The 13,835-nt window shown below is 40.0% G+C and overlaps 1 protein-coding gene across 3 annotated transcripts in view; it reads left to right on the top strand.

Moving 5' to 3' along the window:
* SGCD (sarcoglycan delta) overlaps nucleotides 1–13,835 on the top strand; it is a 434,648-nt gene that overhangs the window by 229,089 nt on the left and 191,724 nt on the right. The gene's annotated exons all lie outside the window — the stretch shown is intronic.

Genomic DNA, 13,835 nt, shown 5'->3' with positions numbered 1-13,835 from the left:
CTACAATGCCTCTGTTTGCTGGAGTGTGTGCTAAATATATATTTGTGAAATAGACAAGAAAAGAAAAAAACCATTTCTGTAGACTTTCACCAGTTTAAAGCAAGGACCAACGCAGAGTCAAATTATGTGCATTTTACTCTCAGATTGGCTGAGAAACAACTTAGGCTTTTCTTAAACATTTTCTTTTTTGATGGACAACTATGGAAATCAGCAAATAATGAGAGAATTTTCATAGTCTCAGAAAAAATAGCTGCTTCACTGTAACTGTGGTTGCAAGTTATGCTCCAGAGAGTGACATTTACAAATAGTCATATGTTTTACCACATGATAATTTCTACTGTTTGAAAGCAAATTTCATGTGTTCTAGAGTTAAAAGGTCAGTGTGAGCTATAAGTGTACCTTGCTCTGTCTGTTCTTAATATTTGTGCTTTCTCTAGTTTTAGTAATTTCCTGGCTTTTGAGGACTAGTGCCTTTGATTTCCCTTTTTGCTAAGAGGTATTCCTCATTTGAGAAAATCAAGCATCGCTATGAATTTTCCATCTGCAGTATATTTCTATCTTTCAAATATTTTCCCAGAAAGCCACCAGTCAGTTGATCATTTTCAGCCTGCAACCCGCATAGTTACATCTGCAGCTGAAGATGTTGAAGACTCCACAGCAACACCATCTGTCCCTTCGCAGAATGTTTTCTTTCAGATAAAGATGGGAGGTGTTAATCATAATTAGGCGAGTTTCATGCTGGGATCAGAAAATGATTCGATTTCCCAGGATTTGTGCACCAATAAGTATTGCTGTCCATGTGGTTATTCATGAATTTGGGGGAAGCCAAAATTAACAGTACTATCATGGAATATCATTTTTCATACCTAGAATAGGAGTCAGCAAACTACAGGCTGTGGACCAAATTCAGCCTGTGACCTGTTAATATAAATAAAGTTTGTCGGAAAATAACCATACCCATTCATTTATGTATTGTCTATGATTGCTTTAAAAATGTAGCAGAATTGAATAGAATTGCCTACCCCTATACTGGAAGATTATTAGAAGAAGATTTACTTTCACTAAATCTGTGTGACCTTTATGAGAGGCACATGTCCATTTGAGATTTGAGACTGTTAACTTAAAACAGAATAGCCCTGCCTCCAGGAAGTCTTCCATGATACATCCCCTCTGCCTCCTCATCAAGCTGTACATAGTATTCTTTTCCTGTCCTCCTCTTATATTGGGGGCAGGCCTCAATTACTGCATGTATCTTATATAACTTTAATACCTTAATATCTAAAATTATCTGTGTGCCCTTTATTTTCTCTAAACCTGTGAAAATTCTCACATTATATCTTGATTTGGAGAGTTGTCCATCAAAAATGGAAACATTATTCTTGAGGAAGGACTGTGTCGTTTCTGTATTCCCAGTGCCTAATATTAATACCTGGGATGAAAAAATGGGTTCAAAAATGTTGAGTGAGTGAATGAAAGGACTGTGTTATTAGTAAATAAATAAATAAATATGTATATGTGTATATATTTATTTATAAATTTATAATTTATAATATATAAATTTATATATAAATATGTAAATATATATGTGTGTGTGTATATATATATATATAATTTAACTCTCTTTTAAAGGCAGTTTGAGATATTAATTAAGTGTGTGGTCTCTGGACTCCAGGGACTTACAACGAAAGCCCGTTCCACCACTTACTGGCTCTGAGTCTTTGGCCAAGTTACTTACCCTCTCCCATGTCAGCTTCCTTACCTGGAAATAGCAATATTGCCTCCCTCCTCCATTGGTGGAGAAGACAAAATCATATAATCCATGCAAAGCGATAACATGGCACCAGCTACATACTAGGTATCCAACATTTTATGGCCATTACTGGTGATTATCATTTCTTTTAAACAAAATTCAACTCTTTGTCATGTTGTTATTAGTTTTGCCACACTTCTAAATTACTACTTGCATGTGTACATGACTATATCCTTCATGCAAATAACCAATTTTTAAATTCTGTTCTGTTTCAGACACTGACTATACCAATCACTGGGGGTAGAAAGATGGATCAGATGTTATTATGATCCTTAAATAATTCATAATCTAGTACACTGAGCCTAAATCTGCCACTTAGGAAAGTATGTGAAGCTCAGTCACAAAAGGGAACAGAGATTGATAATAACTGAGAATTACTGACCTTTAATTTTTATAACAAGAGAGCAAAGCCCTAAGTGAATAAAATGATACCGTGTGTAAGGAATTTTAGACAACACCAAAGAGTCTGGTGTTGTGGGGAGAGAAGCATCCAGATCCCTGACGAATGTGAAAACACTGTTTCTGTCTGTACTTGCAGATGGTTCTGAGTAAAAAGATGCTCGGGTGTTCTGACCTGAGAAAAGTTCTATACTCATTGGTCTTCAGTAACATGTGATTAACAGGACATTAGAAGGCAAAAGCTGGCATTTTGGTGGATGGATTGCCAAAGCCATTTGCTTTGCGAAGAACGGGACTAAGAGCTCCTGTTCTGCATCTGAGGGACGTGAGTTGAACCCCAGCTCTACTACTCACTGGCTAAATGACCTCATACAGATCCCTTTCTTTCTCAGATTTCTTATCTGTACAATGAAAATGGTCATTGTATCAACTTTATCAGGTAGTTGATATGGGTTTCAGCCCACAGCCTTAGGAACACAGGCCCAATTTCAAAAGTGCGCCTGGCTCTCTCAGACTGAGAGGTTTTCCATCATGAAGACGTCCAACTTGGAATACCCCCATCTGCCGTCCCCTCCTTCTCTAGGCTTAGTCTCTGCCTGGCTGCTTCTTCAGGCTGTGACCGCACCAATGCAAGAAAGGTGTCAGTAGGTCAGACAACAGTGCCTTATTGGTACCATGAAACTTGCAAAGTAGAACTTGGGTTTAGTGCATTGTAGAACATTAAAACAAAAAATGTCTACTGTCTAGATAGATGTTGAGGGTACTTCTGCATGAAAAATCTATGGTAACCCCGCTAAAGTATTTTCACAAGAGGCAGACTAGAATAATTAAAAACACAAACTAGAGAACAGGAAGTTTCAAATTTTCTACTTTCTAATAGTGAGACTGGGCAAGTTACCAACTTCTCCTCAGCTTCCTCATCTGTAAAATGGGAATAATAAAGCCTGACTCTCTAAGGATACCTTGAGAATTAAAGGGTGTAGCATAATCCTCAGTAAGTGGTTGTTAGGCAAGATACTGAATTTCTAAACATCTATAGGAGACAGGCATACTATTCACTAATCTTTAGTCTATTAGAAAACTGTGCCCGTGTAAAGGAATTTACCTTCCCACAGACTTTTCAAGAGGATTTTGAGCTTCAGATTCTGAGGGTACTGAGAACACTGCATTTATTCTAAAGTAGTGCAAGTTTCTGTCTAATGATATTAACTCTAAGGAGTAAAGTTATGGATCTCTTTATATTTTTCCCTCCAATGGAAGAGAAAAAAGGACAATGTCAGAAGTTTCCATAAAAAGCTTCCAATGGTAATGGAGGTTAGAGGTTAGAAATATAAGTACGCATTGCCATGGTGATAAGAGTTAGGATTGTTATGAGCTTGTTTTATTTATGGTTAGCTATTTCTGTCAGTTTTCTTTCATCACCTTTGTTTATTCTCAAATTACAAAACAATTAAAGAATTTGGCAAGGAAAATGAGCCAGATGTAACAGTTTCCTCTTACATCTCTTAATAGAAGCAAACATGCTGTCATGAGATTTCTTTTTCCTTCCATCAGAATTGCACCCTCCTGCAAGTTCTCAGCTGCAGAGCAGTAACAAAGCCCCTTGAAAGCAGAAAAGCCCTTACTTTCGATGGAATGTAATTAAAGTAATGTTGCATCAGCTGGTTGAAGAGGGAAATCTGGAAAGAAAATCTTCTAATTTCTGAAATTTACTCCAAGCAACACCCAGAAATTCGGCTAAGTGTTGACATGAGGTTTCCATATGATGATGGCATTAATGCACCTGTAGGCTGTATTTATGTGGCAATGAAGGAGGCTCAAGAAATTCATACAATTGGAAGACTATGTAATAGAAAACAGTTTGAAATTCAGATTCAGATGGAATTTACAACCCGTTAGTAAGGTAATATTGGGTAATTGTTAGTGTTTAGGACGAGACTTCTTATTTTTCCCTCACCCTCTATGTTCTAGGCAAATGAAATTTACTGAAGATATTTTAATAAGAAACACGATAGTGTAGTAAAATGGTTACGAACAGTGGCTTTAGAGTTAGACAAACTTCTGTCCATTCAAATCTGTGTCCCGCCTGTGTTTTATTTGGATCAACTTAGATAAGTCAGTTTATATATTTGATCTTCAGTTTTCTCACCCAAAAGACAGATATGGGATAATTAAGTCAGTAACTATTGGGGGTGGAGCCAAGATGGCCGAATAGGAACAGCTCCCGTCTCCAGCTCCCAGCCCCAGCGACACAGAAGACGGGTGATATCTGCAATTCTGCTTGAGGTACCGGTTTCATCTCATTAGGGAGTGCCTAACAGTGGGTGCAGGACAGTCGGTGAAGCGCACTGTGCGCGAGCCGAAGCAGGGTGAGGCATTGCCTCACTCGGGAAGCGCAAGGGGTCAGGGAGTTCCCTTTCCTAGTCAAAGAAAGGGGAAACAGACGGCACCTGGAATATCGGGTCAGTCCCATCCTAATACTGCGCTTTTCCAACGGGCCTGGAAAACGGCACACTAGGAGATTGTGTCCCGCACCTGGCTCGGAGGGTTCTATGCCCACGGAGTCTCGCTGATTGCTAGCACAGCAGTCTGAGATCAAGCTGCAAGGCGGCAGCGAGGCTGGGGGAGGGGCGCCCACCATTGCCCAGGCTTGCTTAGGTAAACAAAGCAGCCAGGAAGCTCGAACTGGGTGGAGCCCACCACAGCTCAAGGAGGCCTGCCTGCCTCTGTAGGCTCCACCTCTGGGGACAGGGCACAGACAAACAAAAACTCAGCAAGAACCTCCACAGACTTAAATGTCCCTGTCTGACTGACAGCTTTGAAGAGAGTAGTGGTTCCCCCAGCATGCAGCTGGAGATCTGAGAACGGACAGACTGCCTCCTAAAGTGGGTCCCTCAGCCCTGAGCAGCCTAACTGGGAGGCACCCCCCCAGTAGGGACAGACTGACACCTCATTCAACCGGGTACTCCTCTGAGACAAAACTTTCAGAGGAACTATCAGACAGCTGAATTTGTGATCTCATGAAAATCTGCTGCTCTGCAGCCACCGCTGCTGACACCCAGCCAAACAGGGTCTGGAGTGGACCTCTAGTAAACTCCAACAGACCTGCAGCTGAGGGTCCTGTCTGGTAGAAGGAAAACTAACAAACAGAAAGGACATCCACACCAAAAGCCCATCTGTACATCACCATCATCAAAGACAAAAAGTAGATAAAACCACAAAGATGGGGAAAAAACAGAGCACAAAAACTGGAAACTCTAAAAAACAGAGCACCTCTCGTCCTCCAAAAGAACGCAGTTCCTCACCAGCAACGGAACAAAGCTGGATGGAAGATGACTTTGATGAGTTGAGAGAAGAAGGCTTCAGACGATCCAACTACTCTGAGCTACGAGAGGAAATTCAAAACAATAGCAAAGAAGTTAAAAACTTTGAAAAAAAATTAGAAGAATGGATAACTAGAATAACCAATGGAGAGAAGGGCTTAAAGGAGCTGATGGAGCTGAAAGCCAAGTTTCGAGAACTACGCGAAGATTGCAGAAGCCTCAGTAGCAGATGCGATCAACTGGAAGAAAGGGTATTGCTGATGGAAGATGAAATGAATGAAATGAAGAGAGAAGGGAAGTTTACAGAAAAAAGAATAAAAAGAAATGAACAAAGCCTCCAAGAAATTTGGGACTATGTGAAAAGACCAAACCTACGTCTGATTGGTGTACCTGAAAATGATGGGGAGAATGGAACCAAGTTGGAAAACACTCTGCAAGATATTATCCAGGAGAACTTCCCCAATCTAGCAAGGCAGGCCAGCATTCAGATTCAGGAAATACAGAGAACGCCACAAAGATACTCCTCAAGAAGGGCAACTCCAAGACACATAATTGTCAGATTCACCAAAGTTGAAATGAAGGAAAAAATGTTAAGGGCAGCCAGAGAGAAAGGTTGGGTTACCCACAAAGGGAAGCCCATCAGACTAACAGCTGATCTCTCAGCAGAAACTCTACAAGCCAGAAGAGAGTGGGGGCCGATATTCACCATTCTTAAAGAAAAGAATTTTCAACCCAGAATCTCCTATCCCGCCAAACTAAGCTTCATAAGTGAAGGAGAAATAAAATACTTTACAGACAAGCAAACGCTGAGTGATTTTGTTACCACCAGGCCTGCCCTAAAAGAGCTCCTGAAGGAAGCACTAAACATGGAAAGGAACAACCAGTACCAGCCACTGCAAAAACATGCCAAATTGTAAAGACCATCGAGGCTAGGAAGAAACTATAGCAACTAACGAGCAAAATAACCAACTAACATCATAATGACAGGATCAGATTCACATATAACAATATTAACGTTAAATGTAAATGGGCTAAATGCTCCAATCAAAAGACACAGACTGGCAAACTGGATAAGGAGTCAGGACCCAGCAGTGTGCTGTATTCAGGAAGCCCATCTCAGGTGCAGAGACACACATAGACTCAAAATAAAGGGATGGAGGAAGATCTATCAAGCAACTGGAAATCAAAAAAAGGCAGGGGTTGCAATCCTAGTCTCTGATAAAATAGACTTTAAACCAACAAAGATCAAAAGAGACAAAGAAGGCCATTATATAATGGTAAAGGGATCAATTCAACAAGAAGAGCTAACTGTCCTAAATATATATGCACCCAACACAGGAGCACCCAGATTCATAAAGCAAGTCCTGAGTGACCTACAAAGGGACTTAAACTCCCACACAATAATAATGGGAGATTTTAACACCCCACTGTCAGCATTAGACAGATCAATGAGACAGAAAGTTAACAAGGATATCCAGGAATTGAACTCAGCTCTACATAAAGTGGACCTAATAGACATCTACAGAACTCTCCACCCCAAGTCAACAGAATATACATTTTTTTCAGCACCACACCACACCTATTCCAAAATTGACCACATAGTTGGAAGTAAAGCTCTCCTCAGCAAATGTAAAAGAACAGAAATTATAACAAACTGTCTCTCAGACCACAGTGCAATCAAACTAGAACTCAGGATTAAGAAACTCACTCAAAACCGCTCAACTACATGGAAACTGAACAACCTGCTCCTGAATGACTATTGGGTACATAATGAAATGAAGGCAGAAATAAAGATGTTCTTTGAAACCAACGAGAACAAAGACACAACATACCAGAATCTCTGGGACACGTTCAAAGCAGCGTGTAGAGGGAAATTTATAGCACTAAATGCCCACAAGAGAAAGCAGGAAAGATCCAAAATTGACACCCTAACATCACAATTAAAAGAACTAGAAAAGCAAGAGCAAACACATTCAAAAGCTAGCAGAAGGCTAGAAATAACTAAAATCAGAGCAGAACTGAAGGAAATAGAGACACAAAAAACCCTTCAAAAAATTAATGAATCCAGGAGCTGGTTTTTTGAAAAGATCAACAAAATTGATGGACCGCTAGCAAGACTAATAAAGAAGAAAAGAGAGAAGAATCAAATAGATGCAATAAAAAACGAAAAAGGGGATATCACCACCAAACCCACAGAAATACAATCTACCATCAGAGAATACTACAAACACCTCTATGCAAATAAACTAGAAAATCTAGAAGAAATGGATAAATTCCTCGACAAATACACCCTCCCAAGACTAAACCAGGAAGAAGTTGAATCTCTGAATAGACCAATAACAGGTTCTGAAATTGTGGCAATAATCAATAGCTTACCAACCTAAAAGAGTCCAGGACCTGATGGATTCACAGCTGAATTCTACCAGAGGTACAAGGAGGAACTGGTACCATTCCTTCTGAAACTATTCCAATCGATAGAAAAAGAGGGAATCCTCCCTAACACATTTTACGAAGCCAGCATCGTCCTGATACCAAAACCTGGCAGAGACTTAACCAAAAAACAGAATTTCAGACCAATATCCTTGATGAACATTGATGCAAAAATCCTCAATAAAATACTGGCAAACCGAATCCAGCAGCACATCAAAAAGCTTATCCACCATGATCAAGTGGGCTTCATCCCTGGGATGCAAGGCTGGTTCAACATACGCAAATCAATAAATGTAATCCAGCATATAAACAGAACCAAAGACAAAAACCACATGATTATCTCAATAGATGCAGAAAAGGCCTTTGACAAAATTCAACAACCCTTCATGCTAAAAACTCTCAATAAATTAGGTATTGATGGGACATATCTCAAAATAATAAGAGCTATCTAAGACAAACCCACAGCCAATATCATACTGAATGGGCAAAAACTGGAAGCATTCCCTCTGAAAACTAGCACAAGACAGGGATGCCCTCTCTCACTGCTCCTATTCAACATAGTGCTGGAAGTTCTGGCCAGAGCAATCAGGCAGGAGAAGGAAATAAAGGGTATTCAATTAGGAAAAGAGGAAGTCAAATTGTCCCTGTTTGCAGATGACATGATTGTATATCTAGAAAACCCCATTGTCTCAGCCCAAAATCTCCTTAAGCTGATTAGCAACTTCAGCAAAGTCTCAGGATACAAAATTAATGTACAAAAATCACAAGTATTCTTGTACACCAATAACAGACAAACAGAGAGCCAAATCATGAGTGAACTCCCATTCACAATTGCTTCAAAGAGAATAAAATGCCTAGGAATCCCACTTACAAGGGATGTGAAAGACCTCTTCAAGGAGAACTACAAACCACTGCTCAATGAAATAAAAGAGGATACAAACAAATGGAAGAACATTCCATGCTCATGGGTTGGAAGAATCAATATCGTGAAAATGGCCATACTGCCCAAGGTAATTTATAGATTCAATGCCATCCCCATCAAGCTACCAATGACTTTCTTCACAGAATTGGAAAAAACTACTTTAAAGTTCATATGGAACCAAAAAAGAGCCCGCATCGCCAAGTCAATCCTAAGCCAAAAGGACAAAGCTGGAGGCATCACGCTACCTGACTTTAAACTCCACTACAAGGCTACAGTAACCAAAACAGCATGGTACTGGTACCACAACAGAGACATAGATCAATGGAACAGAACAGAGCCCTCAGAAATGATGCCGCATAGCTACAACTATCTGATCTTTGACAAACCTGACAAAAACAAGAAATGGGGAAAGGATTCCCTATTTAATAAATGGTGCTGGGAAAACTGGCTAGCCATATGTAGAAAGCTGAAACTGGATCCCTTCCTTACACCTTATACAAAACTTAATTCAAGATGGATTAAAGACTTATATGTGGCCGGGCGCGGTGGCTCACGCTTGTAGTCCCAGCACTTTGGGAGGCCGAGGCAGGCGGATCACGAGGTCAGGAAATCGAGACCACAGTGAAACCCCGTCTCTACTAAAAATACAAAAAAAAATTAGCCGGGCGTGGTGGCGGGCGCCTGTAGTCCCAGCTACTCGGAGAGGCTGAGGCAGGAGAATGGCGTGAACCCGGGAGGTGGAGCTTGCAGTGAGCCGAGATTGTGCCACTGCACTCCAGCCTGGGTGACAGAGCAAGACTCCGTCTCAAAAAAAAAAAAAAAAGACTTATATGTTAGACCTAAAACCATTAAAATCCTACAAGAAAACCTAGGCAATACCATTCAGGACATAGGCGTGTGCAAGGACTTCATGTCTAAAACACCAAAAGCAATGGCAACAAAAGCCAAAATCGACAAATGGGATCTCATTAAACTAAAGAGCTTCTGCACAGCAAAAGAAACTATCATCAGAGTGAACAGGCAACCTACACAATGGGAGAAAATTTTTGCAACCTACTCATCTGACAAAGGGCTAATATCCAGAATCTACAATGAACTCAAACAAATTTACAAGAAAAAAACAAACAACCCCATCAAAATGTGGGCAGAGGACATGAACAGACAATTCTCAAAAGAAGACATTTATGCAGCCAAAAAACACATGAAGAAATGCTCATCATCACTGGCCGTCAGAGAAATGCAAATCAAAACCACAGTGAGATACCATCTCACACCAGTTAGAATGGCCATCATTAAAAAAATCAGGAAACAACAGGTGCTGGAGAGGATGTGGAGAAATAGGAACACTTTTACACTGTTGGTGGGACTGTAAACTAGTTCAACCATTGTGGAAGTCAGTGTGGCGATTCCTCAGGGATCTCGAACTAGAAATACCATTTGACCCAGCCATCCCATTACTGAGTATATACCCAAAGGACTATAAATCATGCTGCTATAAAGACACATGCACACGTATGTTTATTGCGGCACTATTCACAATAGCAAAGAGTTGGAACCAACCCACATGTCCAACAACGATAGACTGGATTAAGAAAATGTGGCACATATACACCATGGAATACTATGCAGCCATAAAAAATGATGAGTTCGTGTCCTTTGTAGGGACATGGATGAAACTGGAAAACATCATTCTCAGTAAACTATCGCAAGGACAAAAAACCAAACAGCACATGTTCTCACTCATAGGTGGGAATTGAACAATGAGAACTCATGGACACAGGAAGGGGAACATCACACTCCAGGGACTGTTGTGGGGTGGGGGGAGGGGGGAGGGACAGCATTAGGAGATACACCTAATGCTAAATGACGAGTTAATGGGTACAGGAAATCAACATGGCACATGGATACATATGTAACAAACCTGCACATTGTGCACATGTACCCTAAAACCCTAAAGTATAATAAAAAAAAAAAAAGTCAGTAACTATTGACAGTATTATCAGGTTGAAATGGTCCAATGAATGTAAAGCTCTTACCTTGGCATATACAATATACTCAATAATTGCTGCTATTGTAATTATTTGTTAGGCATCGACATTCAGTAAATTCATCAATTAGAATTCATTCCAAGGGGAAGAAAAATGCACAGATACAATCAGTCTTAATGAAGGATATGATTGAATTCAAGAAAATATGGAGAGATGTACCTTTCTATAATTCCCACCTCCATACAGAGCATATCACTCTTCCATTAACAGGATTTGATTCTTCTACATTACGGGGCTTTGGAAGTCATTTCCTAACCCTGGCCCTCAGTTTTCCCTATCTGTAAATTATGCAGTCAGAGTAGATGCCCTCTGAGGACCCTTCCAGGTCTGGCTTTCTGTCCTCCCAGCAGATTATCTGAGCAGATTCCAAGCCATTTTTGAAACCATGACTAGAAATAATCATCATTGCCTGAATAAATTAAAAATAACGAGTGGCTCTTCATTTGAAAGAATTAACCAGTAAAACCATAGCAAAAGACTGGCTGAAATGTATGCAACTTTGTGTTACCCCTATAAGCAAAGCAGTGAAACTCATAGAGAGGTTTCTCTGATGATTCAGGCTCTGATTATTTATTTTTGATGAGTTTGAAACATAGATCAGAACTGTTCCTGTTAGGTGGCAGCCAGTGTCACCTGCTTTTCTGAAGGTAGAAATAATCAACCTAATGGTATTGAATGGACTTAAGTGGTTTTTCAGTGTCTAAGTGGGTTACTCAGGTCACTCCTTCCAGTAAGAGTATAATCTGCAAATTGACCAATTTTTGTTCTATATCACATAGTTAGGGTTTTTTTTTTTATTCTTTTTCATGTTTTAATGTGGTCTTACGGAAAGAAGGCTAAATTTAGAATCAGTAATTTGGGTTTAAATCCCAACTCTCACATTCATGATCTTGGATAAATTACTTTACTCTTTCATTAAGTTTAAGCTGCTTTATCTTTCAAATAAAGGTAGTCTTCCTTATATTAAAGGATGATTAAATAAGAGAACTCATGCAGAGCCCTCAGGCACATGTATTGTACAAGGAGGACACTGAATAAATAAACAAATGACTCTTCATATATTCTTTTATTCAACAAATATTTACTGAACACTTATGATGTGCCAGATACTGTTTTAGCTACTTGGGAGACATTAAAGACAAAAATACACCAAGATTCTGTACCTATGGAGCTTAATCTCTAGTGAGGAAAATGGGCAATAAACAATAACCATAGCAAAGTAAGTAAATTTATGTAATATGCAAAGATAATAGTTACTGCGTGTGGGAAGAAAGAAAATTGTAGCATGTTATACAGGATATGAAGGGCCCGGGTGAGTTTGGGGAAGGTTATAGAATTAAGGAGGGTGGTCATAATGGGTCTCTTGACCAGTGGCCATTTAAGCAAGCACATGAAAGTGGTAAGGAGATAACGAAATGAGGGTATTTACTGGAAGACATATCCTGGCCAAAGTGAAAGGCAAGAGCATCTTGTCACATTGAGGCACAGCCTGGAGGCCAATGTGGCTGAAGTGGAATGACCCAGGGGACTGCAGCAGGAGATGGTCAGGCAGGTGGCATGGACCTCCTAGGGTCTTGAAGGCAATTGTGATGGTGTTAGTTTTCACTCTGAGGAAGAAAGGGAGACATCAAAAGATTTTGAGGAGAGGAAACGCAGTATTTGACTTACATACATATATTTTTAAATGACGATTCAAGTTGCTGCTTTAGGGCAACAGTGGGGCTGGGAGCTGAGAGAGGCCGTTGCAGAAATCCAGGTAACAGGTGATGGTGGTCTGAGCCATGAGGTGGTAAGGAGTGATCATGCTGAATACAGTTTAAAGGTCTTTAACCTTTATGTAGTTAAATATATATATATATATAATAATTTATATTCTTATACATATTTTATATACTTAAATATAACTTAAATTATATTTAAAGATCTTTAAATTACCTTCCATTTTTTGGATTGTAGTAACAATATTTACCTAATTAAATTAAGAAACCAATTAACAAGTATATAGTGATGATAGATTGTTATTATTATTATTATTATTTTGGTATGGAGTTTTGCTCTTGTTGCTCAGGTTGGAGGGCAAAATCGTGTGATCTCAGCTCACTGCATCCTCTGCCTCCCAGGTTCAAGCGATTCTCCCTCAGCCTCCCCATTAGCTGGGATTACAGGCATGCCCACAACCACACCTGGCAAATTTTTGTATTTTTAGTAGAGATGGGGTTTCACCATGTTGGCCAGGCTGGTCTTGAATTACTGACCTCAGGTGATCCACCCACCTCGGCCTCCCAAAGTGCTGGGATTACAGGCGTGAGACACCATGCCCAGCTGACAGACCATTATTAACACTCTTAAGTAGGCACTGTGATAAGTACCCATCACCCTCATGAAATAGTTATAATCATTAACACTTTTTAACAGATAATGAGTCTGAGACACAGAGAGACCAAGGGAAATAACCAAGGTCCCATGATATCTCAGTGGTAGAGCTGGGAGTCAGACCCTATGGGTCTGACGCTGGAGCTTTTCTGTGACAAGGCAGTCTTCTACAATGTGAATAGTCATATAAGGCCACACTCTGCCTTTCCCTCTTTTTTCCCCCAAAGATAGTTCTTACCGTACACCCTCAAGTTATTCAGACTAAATTACAGAGAGATGTGCCATACTTAGTCTCTTTCCTACCTGGAATCATTATCAAAGAATGAAGCAGCTACATGCATTGCTTAATGGAAGCTGTTTCCCCTTTGGGGGGATCAGTCGGTCAGTTCTGATCCAAAGAAAGTTCTTCCCTACTCCCTCAAGTTTTTCAAACTGAATTACAGAGAAATTTGCCTTACTCAGTCTCTTTTCTACCTGGAATCATTATCAAAGAATGAAGCAGTTACATACAATGCTTAATGAAAGCTGTT

The sequence above is a fragment of the Symphalangus syndactylus genome, chromosome 7 (genome assembly GCF_028878055.3).
Source record: "Symphalangus syndactylus isolate Jambi chromosome 7, NHGRI_mSymSyn1-v2.1_pri, whole genome shotgun sequence".
Lineage (NCBI taxonomy): Eukaryota > Metazoa > Chordata > Mammalia > Primates > Hylobatidae > Symphalangus > Symphalangus syndactylus.
The sequence above is the reverse complement of the archived record's forward strand: the minus strand, read 5'-3'. Positions and strand labels throughout refer to the sequence as shown.